A 15,014-nucleotide genomic window follows, 5' to 3' on the forward strand; every position below is an offset into this window, starting at 1 on the left:
ATAGTGAGCTAGATGGAATAATGGACTGATTTGGTATAAGCTAGCTTCCTGTGTCCCGAAAGCGGGAATACTACTAGTAATACTAATAATTTAATACATGTATATAGCCGCAATAGAAATAGATACAAACACAACACTAAATTATGGTTTTTTTAAAAATATTTGCAACTGATATGAGATTTCTCTGCTCTGGAAACTTTCCTTGTTATTACGACATCGTTGCAAGCTTGCGAGCAGATGGTTGTAAGCCTATCTGCTAATGAAGTTGCACAGGACTGTGGCGCCAGTCACTATTTAGCTATTTTTATATATAATCAAGCCCTAAGAGTTAAGATTCAAAAATGAAGAGGTCAAGATAACCTAACACTGAAGTGTGACACAGCCCAGCCAACTAAACACTCAGCTGAGATGCTTCAGTTTAATCCAGCATAATCCTACTGAAATCAATTATTTTGCTTAACTCGTTGTTGTTTTTAAAGTGCTTTTATCATTCAAGAAAATTTCCAGTTCACCAGAAGTCTCAGTTTTCATACAGATCAACAAAAGGTATAGTAAAATGATATATTTATTAGAACAACCCAAAGTTCAGTGTTTTAATTATAAAGTTAAATAAGCATATTTAGCTCCTACTGGCTTCAAAGGGAGAGAGAGAGAGACGCATCTTTCCTCACTGAAATTGGGGGTTTCCAGCTTTGGCTCTTAAGTCAAAGTATGCTGAATGTGAGCTTTTAGGTTACACAAAACTGTTCCGCAAGCTGGATGTTCAAAACAATTCAGTAAGGGGGAAATATATTTCTTGATTTAATCATATATACTATCTGTTGTGTACTATCTAGAACACACAATGTAGGATACCAGATACCAATTGCAGGATGCCAGAGAGAGTGGTAATAGTTACTCCATACTGTTGAAAAGAAAGTAAGCCTGAATAAATTTTGTTGTTCTAGAGCAGCGATGGGAAGCCTTCCACGTGGAGTTGGACTGCAATTCCCATCATCCTGTCCACTGGCTTGTTGGCTGGGGATGATGGGTGTTGGAATCCAACACATCTAGGGGGCCAGTGGTTCCCCACACCTTGTCTAGTGACAAGGTGGTGTTGGCCTGTTCTTATATATTTGTCTGAGACACAACATGCAGCTTGTTTTGGTCTCTTAATGTATTATAATGCAGTGTAACTTAAGTTGAAGTTTATTGAGAAAGAGAGAGAAAGAACACATTTAAGAGTTTTAAAAGCATTAATATTTCATTTATACTCTTTTTTTTTTGCAGGAGATCCTGCAGTTTCTTTTAAAGCACTAATATTTCATTTCTGCTAATTTTTGTTTGAAGGGGAGGAGACTGCAGTTTCTTCATCTCCTTCCTTTGCATGCATTTGATCGCGACAAGCTGTTTTAAAAATGAAGAGTTGTACATAGCTATCCAGTGGGAATGATAACATCAAACTCAATCTGAACATTGATGCAAAACATTGGTTTTCAAATAGCCTAAGGAGTCACTAATGTTCTCGGCTGGATGGAATCTCGCAAGAAATTATGTACTGTCAAATGGAAAAAGAATAGACCGAACCTGTCTTCTGCATAAGCAGCTGTGAGAGATTCTAGTCTGGGCCCGGGCCCTTAGTGTATATGCAGATGTATCTTGGATAAGCAGTTAATTGGTGTGTGCATGCTCTGCATTGTGTATGTGGTTCTCCCTTGAGCATCCTGGCAGGTCTTTAAACAAGCTAGAGCATATGATATCTTGGGGGTTTTAGAATCAGCACTTCCTTAGTGTTTTTAAAATCAAAGAACTGAATTGCTGTTTCTGAATCCAGCCCCCACCCCGGCCACGGCCACAAACTAGATCTCTGTTTGGGCATATCTGAACTGCAACAGAGAGAGCCAACAAAGTGATGGAGAAAGATCAGAGCAGGGCTGTGGGGCGAAGGCATCGGGTAAAAAACCTCTTACCTATAAGCCTTTGGATTTAAAACTTTTCCAGGGAAAGAGCAGCTCACTATACACACCCAAATAGCAAACTTTAAAAAAAAAATTAAGTGTGAATATTCTATTTGTTTATTTTTTTTAAAAAAACCACAACAACCTCCTAGTTTAAGATTGGAGTTAAAACTATCTCATGTTGGTTCAAGCCCGAATAAAGCGCATTATTAGTTTTCACCAAAACTGAAAAGAAATGCAGAATATACTTTCTTAAAAACTTGGGGGTGGGGTGGGAGAGGCTGTCATTTTCAGCACTTGATTTGCTGGATTTGGATTGAAAATTAGCACTTTTCTAGATTTGAACAGGTGGATCATGTCTGCCAAGTTTCAAGTTATTAGCCCTACAGATGCAACTCCTATAATCTATAGAATTTTTATCCTTACAATGACAGAACTTGTTGTATGCTCCTAAAGCAAAACAGCTTTCCTTCTGGAAGCAATGCATCTACTACATATTAATTCTGAACTAGAGCCTTAGCTGTACTTGGAACTAGGACCAAAGTATTGTAAAGATAATCCTGTTGCATAGTGCCAAGTGAAGAGTGGATCATCAGGCTCTTGTTTAGGTAATAACTAAGGATGGGCATTAATGGCTAGAGAATGCCATCTCTGTAGACTTTGACACCTACTAGTTGCTAGACATGCAGCTGGAGACATAGAGACATGACTGGTCAGCACTGGAGAGAAGCTGAAACCAGACATGGCAGCTCCCAAAGCTTTTCTAGTGCTACTTTTTAGCAAGTAGCAAGGACAAAAAACATCAGCACTACTTTAATTACAGACTAGTTTGTTAAGCTATGAGCAGACTGGCCTGGGTTAAAATATCCACATAGCCATGAAACTCACTGAGTGACCTTGGACCACTCATTATTTGTCAGCCTGAAAGGGATTAGACCAGTCATAGGCAAACTCAGCCCTCCAGATGTTTGGGGACTACAACTCCCATCATCCCTGACCACTGGTCCTGCTAGCTAGGGATCATGGGAGTTGTAGTCCCCAAACATCTGGAGGGCCGAGTTTGCCTGTGCCTGGATTAGACAAATTAAATGGAGGACAAAGCTGTCAGTGACTACTAGTCATGATGAGAATCAGTGGTAGTATGACTCTGAATGCCAGTTGCTCAGGGAAGTATTTCTTGCTCCCAGGGGAGGCAATGGTGGCCACTAACTTAGATGGCTTTAAAAGAGGATTGGACAAATTCAGAGAGGAAAAAGCTATTGGGGACTACTGGCAACAAGGGCTACGCTCTGCCCTCACAGGTAGAGACAGTAATACTTCTGAATAGCAGTTGCTGGAGAACACAGAAGGAGAGAGGGCTCTTGTGCTCAGATTCTGCTCATGGGTTTCCCACCAGCATCCAGTTGACCACTGTGAGAACAGAATGCTGGAGTAGATGGGCCATTGGCTCTTGTTATGTTATTAGTGTGTTCATATGCCGCTTATTGTCTTCCAGTAGGCACCTGGCTGGCCATTTCAAGAACAGAATAGTGGGCTAGATAGACCTTTGGTCTGATCCAGCAGGGCTTTTCTCACATCAGGCAGCTAGAGGATTCAAGAGCCTTGCCTTCATCCTTCGGGTGGGACTGAGGCCAATGGCACTGATTTGGGAGCAGTAGCTGCAGCAGTAGGAACCCTGGTGTAAGCAGTAGAAAATGTGATTATAGCTACTACTGGTTAGGGAGCTTTAGGACATTAGAAGGAAAATAAAAAGGGAGTCAAGGCCAAAACTCAAAACATCCATAATGCAGATTATACCATTACTTCAATTGATTAAGGTTGCTTTATGGTCCCTCTGATGGTACCTATTTCTATTTGGCTTTAAATCCCCAACTCAAGAATAATTAGTTTGGCTAAAGTTTATGATACAGATCAGATCAATGTTTGTCAATTAAGTCCGCAGTCTTGGGGTTTTCTAACTTGGAAGCAAGTTCAACTGAATAGCATCATGATTTGATGACAAGGTGTGTGGGATCTTAATACAAGAGATAAGAGAGAGAAGGCAGCTGTACATGTGGCTATGATGAACAGACAACATTACGCTGACTGAACATCCAAGACCTCATATCTACACCACACACTTATAAAAGTTTTATATCCATTTAATTGCCACCCATCCCCAAAAATGAATTACAGAAATTGCAGCAACAGACGGCACCAGAGATGTACAGGAGAGAAGGGACAGGGTCAACTAAAACACTCAAAAGGAGGGAAGATAGAGAAAGAATAAAGGTCAAGTAAAAGATGAGCAACTGGAGAAAAGAATCTCTGGAGGAAAACAGTCAGCAGCAGGTTCTTTGTGCTGCTTCTCTCTGTGGCAGAAGGAAGAACCTGGACAGAACAGAAGTCAGCTTGTCCTCTCAGCCAGGCTACGATTTACTTGCTGCAGTGTGCATATGGACAGCTGGTAATAAAGTCATATATAATTTTACCAATATGTATCATTTTCATGTGGACTGCTGGTAAAACCAGGTATCCCCCATCTTATATTTGTGCAACTAGTTATTCCTGCTTGAGTACAGAACCTAACATTTGTCCTTACTGAAATCATTTCGTTAGTTTTGGCCCAGTTCTCCAATCTGTTGCTGGGGAATTCGGGAGAGAAAATGAACTAGAAATCAGAAGATGTCAAAATGGTGAGTGCTGCAGAAAAACTGGACTCCAGGAACAAAAAGAAGCTGGAAGCTGCACTATATCAGTGGAGTGGGATGGGCTGACATTGCTAAACCTTGGCTTAAATATGAAAACACTAGCCCAGGTTTCAGGGGATGCATTTTTCCATATCCCAACTGTGCTTATGGTTAATTGCTAGAACTGCTTTTGACTTCTCCACCCAGAAATATCTTAACTGCAACTTTAATAGTAATCAGTTTAATTGCTGCTTTTCAAAATATTTAATAAAAACTTGGTTTGTTTTCCCTTGGCCTGATGCCTTTTTTTTTTCTTCACCTCAGCCTAATTGTCTTAGTACACTAATACAGAAGCATAGCAATCCAAACTGAGGGCCTGGGAGGGACCAAATGACAGAACCAGCACTGCATCTATCAGCCAGGGAGGAAAGTGGCAGTGTTGTTGTTTTTTTAAGAAAATATCTGCTGTGCCAGCTCCAGGCTAGCATAGCCAAGGGGCCCAAGGATCAAACCCTTTGGAGAATTAGTGGGGCTACAAATGACTACACTGTCTGGACTCTGTTGCCAGTGGGAGAACCACCAGTGGAAGCTTACCACTCATTTGGGTCTGCTGCAGAAGAAGCCATTCACTGGTGGTGTGCCTCCCTTCCAGTGAAGGCTAGCAGATAGAAACCTATTGCCCATCCTGACTTTAGTGGAGGCATGCAAGAACTAGCAACATCCAGTTGGTGACATCCAGTGAGAATCATAGATGGTGCTAGGTTAGCTCTACAGTAGCCAACATGGTGCTCTTTAGATGTGGTGGACCACAACTCCCATAATCTCTGACTATGGCCTATGCTGGGTGGGACCAGTGGAAGATATAGTTCAAAACATCTGTAGGGCACCACCACATTGGATATTCCTGGGTTAGCTGGCTAGCTTGCCTCCTGTCCTTCTCACTAGGCAGACTACAACCCATGCTGTCACCTCCCCTCCTTTTCTTACATAGATAGTGATGAAAGCGTCGGACAAGTTTGTTCTGCATCTTGGTATCATGCAGTTGATCACTAAAACCATGTATTTGTTGCAGTGACTAACCAAACAAATTTTAAAATCTTATAGCAAAACGTTTTGGCTTTCACCTTTATCAGTTGCTCTGATAAAAATGAGGATAAATGATAAACGTATGTATATTTCCAAATGGAAAACCAAATCAGAAAATTCATCTTTGCTCGACAGCATTATAAGCAGCCTAGTGATTTTAAAGTTTTCAATACTATTCCATAATATAAAGCTGCACACGGAAGAGAAGTGCCATAATAAAATAGGTGCTATGAAAGCACAAAGGAAATCAAAATACATTTTAAATCATTCTTATTTTTATCTTTTTGCAAACTTTCCATGACCTGCAGAAGCAGCTTTAAAACTAAAACAGACCTTGCCTTGGATGGAATAATAATTTGGCTGACCTATATAGGCAGGAGGGGATTTGAGAAGAACATAGTATGATACCACAACCTAAATCTGGCACAAATGTCAACAAACACAAGGGAAGTATCATTCACAAGCAGATCCGGTCTACTATTTGAAAGACACACAGTGTAGACAGTCTTTTGAGGGATCGTGGCCAAGAATAACTGTAGGCTTCAAGCCGTCCAAAACACGAACTTGAAGGGCAAGTCATGCGCACAGCAGTAGTTCAGGGAACATTGGGGCGCCACTGAACCTTATTCAGGTTCCCCTGAGGAGAAGATCAAGAGCAGCAGAAAGCTGCCCTGAGCGTCAGCTTGACCAGTGCCCGTCATTACTTGTCCTCCTCAGGGATGCGCAGTCACGAGAGAATGTGTTGTGCCTTTTAGAGTGAACTCTCAGTTCATGGCAATAGTATCGCTTTCTGGCTTCTGCCATGTGTAATTGCAGAGTGTGCCCTACAGTGTTTACCAAAGTTCTCTGTAATACTCAGGCTTCCTTGGCGTATGTTTAAAGTGCTCCCTGAGAACAGGACATTTGCCCTGATCCTCCATCATTTCCAAAGTCAGGAGAAACAAAAGGCTATTAGAAAGTAAATAGCAACATATTGAAAACTTCTTTAAAAAATTAATCACACCAATAGGCTTTCGTGACACTGCCCTTTTCTGCCTATTTCTCCTGCTCTTCATCTCTGTGTCTTTTTCTTCATGTGCCCTATTCTTTTCCTTCCACTTTCAGTGTGTACCTCCAGAAGTAGTTCAGAAACCACTTTTGACTGTGTAAGGCAGGCTTGAAATGGGACTGCATTTTTTCCTCCCATTAAAAAAGACTTGCAGCACCATCCAACTCAGACTGTCTACTCGGAAGTAAGTCCTACTGAGTAAGTGCCAAGTAAGTGTGTAGGGGATTGCAGCCTTGCTGAACCATTATATGTTCTTTTAAAAATCGGATTATTCAGAGTTAACATCCCTTTAATTGCCCTGTACCATTTGCTGCCAGCTATTCAACTTTTCCATCTGAAGTGGTAAAGTATAACCTATGAAAGCTGATGCTGTATTAATAATTAGTCGAAAAAGGCACAACTCAATTACTTTAATACTGCAACCCAAGACTATTGTGGCTGTTGGAACACACCTCTGGCTTACAGTAATTCACTAGAGGTGAGACTGTCTTAGGGACAAACTGAAATTGCCTCTAGTGTAACATGAGCATACGTAGGTGTATGGCCACTGCTTTAGGATCAGCATTTCAAAACAAGGTATTCATTCATCCTAAAGCTGCAGGAGTCATCCAGAATAAGTTGGTTGCCAATGACAGACAAAACCACCCTCTGCTATCCTTCTGCATCTGTTTGAAATTGCCCATTCATCTCCATTACAGCACAGATTTCATTCGAATTATCTACGCAAGTATGTCCGTTTCCTTTCCACAACAGAAAATTTTATTTTATTGCTTATTTGGGCTCTAGTTCTGCAAGTGTAAATTTAGACACTACGTGCCTAAGCACATAGCTGCAGCAGAAACACAATCCTAGTCTATTGCATCCATGCAGCATCTATTATCCCAAATAACATGTTCAATTCGCACACGCTGCTCATCTAACACCAAATAAATGCTTGCCAAATGACTGAATCTGTAAGTAAACGTAATTTTGAAGGGGCTACATTTGATCTTGATTATAATTAAGTAGACCGTTCCAAGCGATTAGGGCTTGTAGTGACTAGAGCCTTGGCAACCCACAGCTAAGGAAAACGCAAGATGTGTTTCATAATGTCTACTCCTCAAAGGGGTTGGATTAACCACAATGCTGAATAAGCTATAGTGGAAGGCCCAAGCCCAATCCAAGTTTCTGCTGTGGCATAATTGTGGGAGAGTTTCCCATTGTGTGATGATGATACTACCCAACCTTATCCTTTTTTCATCAGTCTCATGCAAAACACTGTGCAGCTTCCTTATTTATTTGTGGCATTTCTGAGGTGTTCCATAACTAGGGTTCTCAGGGTGATGTACAAATGAGAAGGGGGGTGGGATAATGTGTGTGTGTGTGTGTGTGTGTGTGTAATGATTGGCTGCTCCTTCATTGTGAAAAATGGGAGGTGCAGCTGTTTGCACTGTCCTTCAGCTTTTCAGCTCATACATCCCACCTCCACAGCTAATAGCAATACTTGGGGTAGGTTTGGACTGTGGGGAATAAAAGTTAGACTCTCCTTTCCCTTATGCCATTGCCCCAGTCCAAATCCCCCCACCTCTGTGACTATTTTTTTTGGGGGGGGGAAACAGATGCTCCCAACAGGGCACTCCCTAGTCATGCCGCAGATGAAAGTACTGATCTGTGTACCTTTGAGAACACTAGAGAAAGAATGCTGGAGCACAGTTTTAATTGTGAAAAGATAAATATTCGAAGAGAGGATTGCGACCGCCAGGATGATTGTTACAAGCAAGGTGTGGGATATGCTTTGGCAGTTAGTTGTTCATATTATGAGGAGTGAGAAGGGAAATTGTGCTGTCCACAGCAATCCTCACTTGAGGTGGTTGTGGGGTCTGTAATTCTGCACTTGCACCTCACAGGTGCACTAACCAGTGCTGGACATCGCTTTCTGGGGATACTAGCCTTCTTTTAAAAGTATCCGGCCTTTAGTTTTTAAGATTGTGAAGAGGGTTTTCTCTTTCTTTTTCTTTTAAGCCTCAAAGTGAAATGCTAAATTCCCAGGGATACTAATTTATGTCCCTCTTCCTGAAGACTTGGGCCCTCAGCTATAGTTTATTCAGCAATGTGGTTAATCCAGCCCTGCTGAAGAGCTGACAGTTTATAGGCAACACTTGCATAATATTACATGTGAAGTGTTTAAGAGACTCCAACAGCTTTGAAACAATTGGAATCTTACACAGAAACAGGAAAGGGGCTGTGCACTAAAATATATAAATATCTTGTCATCATATATCAGTGCTTTGGGATTAATTCATCGAGTTGTTTTATGGTGGGGTGTGTTTGCGGGCATTTGCCCTGGACTTGTAGAAAGCTCCATAAGGCCAGGAACAACAGAAGGTTGGTGGGGGAGTTTTAATGTCATGTTCCTTCACCATCTCCCTTAACTGTCCTCCATCAAGACAAGTTAATAGCTTTATATTGAATGGCATAATCTGCCTTAAACTGCCTTGGGGATCATTTAAATACAGAGGCAGAGTATTCATCTCCATAATAACAACTATTTCACAGTCAAATGGTGGCCGGAGTGGGGGTGAGGGGAGTGGAAATATTAGAGATATTAATCCCTAAAAGTATTTGGCAGTGCATTTTGACAAAAGAAGCCAAAACCAGCACCATGTATGAATATCAGAGTAATAATGTAAGTGACAGTGGATCAAATACAGACTTTCCACATTAGTGTACATGATCCAGATGGGGGAAAGGTTTTATTCATTGTTAGTCAAATGGTAGGAAATGCAATGCTTCTAGCAGGGGAGGTTTGGGAACCTCTGACCCCCCCCCCCCCCGCCCCAGATATAGTTGAGTTGCAACTCTCATAATCCCTAACTACTGGCTGATGGGATTTGTAGTTCAACAATAGCTGGAGGGCCACAGGTTCCATTTATCTGTCCTAGACCCTTTATTTTTTCCTCGGGACAATACGCATGGATCTGTGTATTCCAAGCATCTTAAAATGGTCTGGAATTTGTCACAAAGGTCACCATAGCTAGTAAAAAGGCACATTCTGATTTGTTTATTTGAAGCTTTTTAAGTATTGTGCTCTGGAATATTTTAATGAAGGGGTAGTTCAGGAGTATTTTAAATGAAATAAAAGACATAAAATAACTTCCTTGGTTGAAACATTGCTCAGCCATAACACGGTGTATTGCCAAAATGTAGAAAAAGTAATAAAATATACACATTTATGTGGCAATGCTATACCTTCTTACCTGGGAGTAAGCCCTACTGAACTCAATAAGACTTACTTCTGAGTAGACACATATAGGATTGTGCTATTAAGAGATGGTAAGAAGCAAACAGACTTTTTGCAGGATGCCATTCATTTTATAAAGGTGAAGAATAAATTGGATTCACATATGCAAATAAGTCTTTTTCTCTAAATCTGTTTAATATTGGAGATACTTTCTTACAGTCTATATTTTCTATTTCCTGGGAATTTTCCTACTTGTTAAGTTTTCTTTAGTACATTCTATTTTATTTTATTTTTTAAAAAAGAGTAAATGTGAGGAGGTGAGGACTCCATGTGCACAGCTGTGCATTTGAAGATCTCAATTCCAAAGTTTATTGGTCAACCAAGTACAAGTTATAGCCAAAAAGGGGGGAGGGGAGGGAAAAAACAAATGAGCAAACAGATTTTGACAGACAAGCAAAGATAATAAAAACATAATAAAACACACACACATAAAAAAAAGCACATTTGGAGATCCAGCTTGTGCAAGTCTAATCCTTTATGGATGGTGGATGAGTGTGTAAATCACTCTGTGCCTTATAGTCTAATGGCAGAAGTGACCTTGCGTGGCCAGCATAGAGCAGCACATTCCACTGCCACCTCCATACAGAGGGCAACCAGGTAATAGTTGTTGCTTTGGCATCACATTCACAGCCGTCTTAGATAAATACATGGTCCCTACTGCACAGCGTGAAAATCCCATTGTTCTTATTTCTTTTACACTCATTGCTTAAGATAGCATTTGAAAGTTCAGCAAAGGACTCCGAGACCTTAACACACAGCCGAGGTGTGCTGGCAAGATTATTCCTCAACTAGGCCAAGATATGGATAGCACAGTATTTGCAAAGTTTTATGTAGTCCCCAGTCACTCCTTAAAGCCTACCTAATTTATATCATGCGTATCTTTCCCTCCCTTCCCTGTTCCTCTTTTTGCAAAAGCTAAAAACAACACACCGCATCCAGAAAGAGAGGGAGAAAGGGCAGCGAGAACGTGTGCGTTTCTCTAACCACTCCAGCAGCTCCCAACAAAAACTGGCATCAAACCCCACAGAAGTATGCCCCTAATACCCAGTGGCACAACTCAAGACAGTGAACGGTGCCTTATAAGCTGTCGGGAGGAACATTCTGCCCTCAATTTTTCCTCACCGGGTCTGTTCTAGCGCAAGAGCAAGCCACCAAGACCACAAACAGATGTCAGATTCTGGCATGCATTTTTCTGAAAGCAGCATCTGTTTGGCATCTTCCCATGCTTGTTGTTTGGCTCCACAGCTGGCTGCTGGGGTGGCTTCAGCCCTACCCATGGGGCTTCCACAAGCTTACCAAGAGTCCAGATTATTGTGCCCTACTGAATTGTCTATTCCTTCCCATTCCCCCCCCCCCACCCTCTCCAGTGAATATGGCAGGAGCCTTCAGAACATTTATCTGTCCTTCCAAAACGGTGACTTGCCAGCTCATTCATAATTATGAATTCCCCCAACCCACCCACCCCCCAAAAACAAACTGCAAAGTAAGAATCTCAACAGCAGATGGTTGAGCAAACGCACAACCCTTTAGAAACTCGGGGCAAAAGGTTTAAGATGAACACTGTCACTTTAACAAAGTTTTATTCCTGTTATCAGACCCATGCCAAAAGCTTACAGCACTGGAAGGTTCGTAAACATTAACACATAATAGGCTTGAAAACATCCCTGTCCGCAAGCAAAGCGTGGGCAGAACAAAATAACATGTGAAAGATTTTATAGAACAGAGGGGGAGGGAGGATAAAAAGCATGGACTTCTGTGCACCTTGGGTTTCTTGTGGACTCCATGATCTAAAAACTGAGAAGCAAAGGCTTCATGTTATATTTCTTGGCTGAGTTATGTTTCATGTTATATTTCTTCATGTTATATTTCTTGGCATTTTATGCTGCCACTGGTGGAGGATCAAGTGTAAATTGTCCCCCACATAAATCCTTTCCACCTAGGCTCACCCAAGATGCCTGGGGAGAAGGGCAGGATGGCATCCTCCTCCTTCCCCTTTAGAACGTTGTCTGTGTGGAGAGGGTAACAACGTTCAGATTTTTGGGCATTGAATTACAAGAGGATCTGTCCTGGAGTGTCAACACAAGGGGGCTTGTGAAGAAGGCGCAGCAGAGACTGTATTTTTTGAGAATACTAAGGAAAAACCATCTTCCGCAGAAACTGCTGCTTGCCTTCTATCACTGTGCCATTGAGAGCGTGCTTACTTATGGCCTATGTGTGTGGTACGGAAGCTGTACTACCTAGGACAGGATGGGGTTACGCAGGGTTGTGAAGGCAGCAGAGAGCATTGTTGGCTGCCCACTTTCCACCTTAGAGCAGATTTATGCCACAAGGTGCCATAGGAAGGCACTGGACATAGTAAAAGATCCATCGCATCCTGGTCACTGTCTCTTCGACCTCTTGCCGTCGGGACGGAGATACAGGACGATGAAGACTAGAACGAGCCGTCTTAAGAACAGCTTCTTCTCCAGAGCGATCTCGGCCCTGAATGGGAAGACCGGACTTTGAAAGTCATCAAATCTCCTTTGCTGTATTTTACTATATTTTTTAATTAGTGTTTTTATGGAGCAACCAAGTAATTTCGTTGTCCCCGAAGGGGGCAATGACAATAAAGATATTATTATTATTATTATTATTATTAGAAGGAGACCAGTTTGGCACCTGTATCTGGTGTTGGGAGACTGTCCTCCTCCATTGCATTTGAGGGATGCAGGCTGAATTAAGGGGTACAGACTGCTCTATCCCACAAGTCCTCACTCCTGATGCCTGAGGCAACTGTCTCACTCTGCCCAATGGCCTGAAAAGGGTTACATTAGAAACTTCCCCCACCGTGCTAGTTTTGTAAGAACATCCAAACTGCCTGTCCTTCACATTCAGTATGAAACGGCAAAGCCTCAGACCACATTGTTTGGCTAAGGAATGTATGCCTCCCGAACCCCCTAAAAACAGGGCTTTCCCCTCCCCCTAAAAAGCTCAACAACTTTGACCTGAACCCCTAAAAAACAGGGGTAGATCACTGCCAGTTTTTAATTTTGTGAGTAGATCGCAGTCTCTTGGAATTTGGCCCACAAAAGGGCTTCTTTTTCCACCTCTCAGGTAGGCACCATTTCCATTCTAAAAGTGTCCAGAACCTCTAGCCTACCTGGCAGCAAGTCAGTAGGTCCAGTCCAGGGTTAAATCCACATGTCCAAAGTCCCGCAGAGATCCTGGCACGCCCAAGCTGAAGTCCTTCAACATGGGCCATTGAGCAGACACAGCACCTCAGCTCTGCTTCCCTTTTGCACTTTGCCTGCTGATTGCAGCATCTGGGCTTGACGAGGCATATGACCCTCACCTGTTCCAAGCCTACTCCAACTGAGGAATCACACACTTCCTCCCAGAGCTAGTGAGACCCACCTGGCCAGCTAGGGAGCTGGGCTGTGGGCCCTTGCCTGCCTCAATGTACTGGAGTGCCCTGTCTGCTGCTCCCTATGCCTCAGAGCCCCTCTGGCTCTTGTGATGGGTCCTGCTGCTCCAGTTCCTGTGCACTGACACCCCCCCCCCATCCCATTATCGTCCTCCATCACCCTGTACTTCCTACACCAACCTCTCCTTCCCCATCCCCAGCTTGCTCCGGCATGTCCCAGTCCTGGCTACACCCATGGCTGGGATTCTCTTCTTCCTCCCCATTGTCCTGCCAGTTCGTGACATTAAGGGAGGAGTTCGTGGTGATTTCTGGCACCTCTTTTCCTAGAAACGTAGCCCTGGTCTCAGTAACTATCACCTCAATAATTCGCCATGCACGAGAGGCTGTTTGCACCTCCTGCTCACTTCCTGTTTGTTCCGGCATGGCCTTTCTTTCCTTAAACGTGCTCCTTAAGCATGTCCACATTTCACTGGATGCCAGGACTTGACAGGTACTCTCCCTGCTGTTCTGAACAGAGGAGAGTTGCAAAGAACTTCTTTCTGCAAGTGAGCATAGGGATGACTGATGTAGATGCCTTTTTTACATGGGTGGGTGTATGCATTGCGTATGAAGACCCCCAAGACGTCGCAAAGAAAGACACAGTTGACATCAATATTAGTTTAAGGTTATTGGCATAATTTTGGCCACAACTTTATTGATTACAGAATGTGAGTGGTTAGGGTTAGGGTTAGGGTTAGGGTTAGGCATTGGTTTGACTAGCTGCACCTACACTGCCGGCAGGGCAGCACTGACAACTGGCAGAAGTCAGTAAGGGTAAACATACTGGGGGAGCATTGGTCCTACCACAGACACAACCTCACCTCAAAATGCTCCCAGGTGCTCTGGCGTGGCCCTAACCCCTGGAAAGGGATCGGACAAAAGCATGGCAAGCACCTGGATTCCTTTAATGGAATACCCTATCGCACACTGGGAGGGACAGGTGTGACAACCTTCCCTCACCATACCTTGAACCCATGCCTAACCGCCAAACCTTACAAAGTTGTGACGATTTGCTACGCAGCAGGAGAAACCCAAGTGGCACCAGCCAATCAGCCAAATGGGAAAATTCCTACTGGGCCCCTGCCCCAAAAGCAGACAACCCACAATGGCATAGCAAGGTCATAATGAACCCTAAATATAGGGAGGGTGGGCGGGTGATCCGATGCACGAAGCGAAAAGAGAAAGCTCGACACAACATGCAGTGGTATAAATAGGTCCCCCGGTTGCCAATTCTCTCAACCCCATTGGCCAGAATTACCCCAGCAATCGAGGGACCCAATCGGGTTGTTGTGGCTATCCAAATGATCCCACCCACACAGTGAGGTCAGTCTCAGTGATCTCACCGCAACACATGCCCTCCGTGAAGAAGACACGATTACTCACACTTTTTTGTGTCTCTGCTCTTTTTCCTTTTCTTTTGAAATGTGGCGGCCATTTTGTGTTATTCTGCTGTCCCCCATAGCAGACATTTGGGGTTATGACACACACACACCATGGCAGACATTTTATGTTGTGGCTCATCCCCATGGCAGCCCTTTTGTGACCAGCACCC

The 15,014-nt window shown here is 43.0% G+C and overlaps 1 long non-coding RNA gene across 1 annotated transcript in view; it reads right to left on the reverse strand.

Moving 5' to 3' along the window:
* The window catches only part of LOC310679048, a 41,127-nt gene extending 26,622 nt beyond the window's left edge, over nucleotides 1-14,505 (reverse strand). The window contains exon 1 of the long non-coding RNA XR_014512094.1: nucleotides 14,494-14,505. This is a non-coding gene — a long non-coding RNA (uncharacterized lncRNA). The remainder of the gene's footprint in view (nucleotides 1-14,493) is intronic.
* Nucleotides 14,506-15,014: the final 509 nt, after the last annotated feature.

Source organism: Podarcis tiliguerta (assembly GCF_965153285.1).
Source record: "Podarcis tiliguerta genome assembly, chromosome: 5".
NCBI classification, from domain to species: Eukaryota; Metazoa; Chordata; class Lepidosauria; order Squamata; family Lacertidae; genus Podarcis; species Podarcis tiliguerta.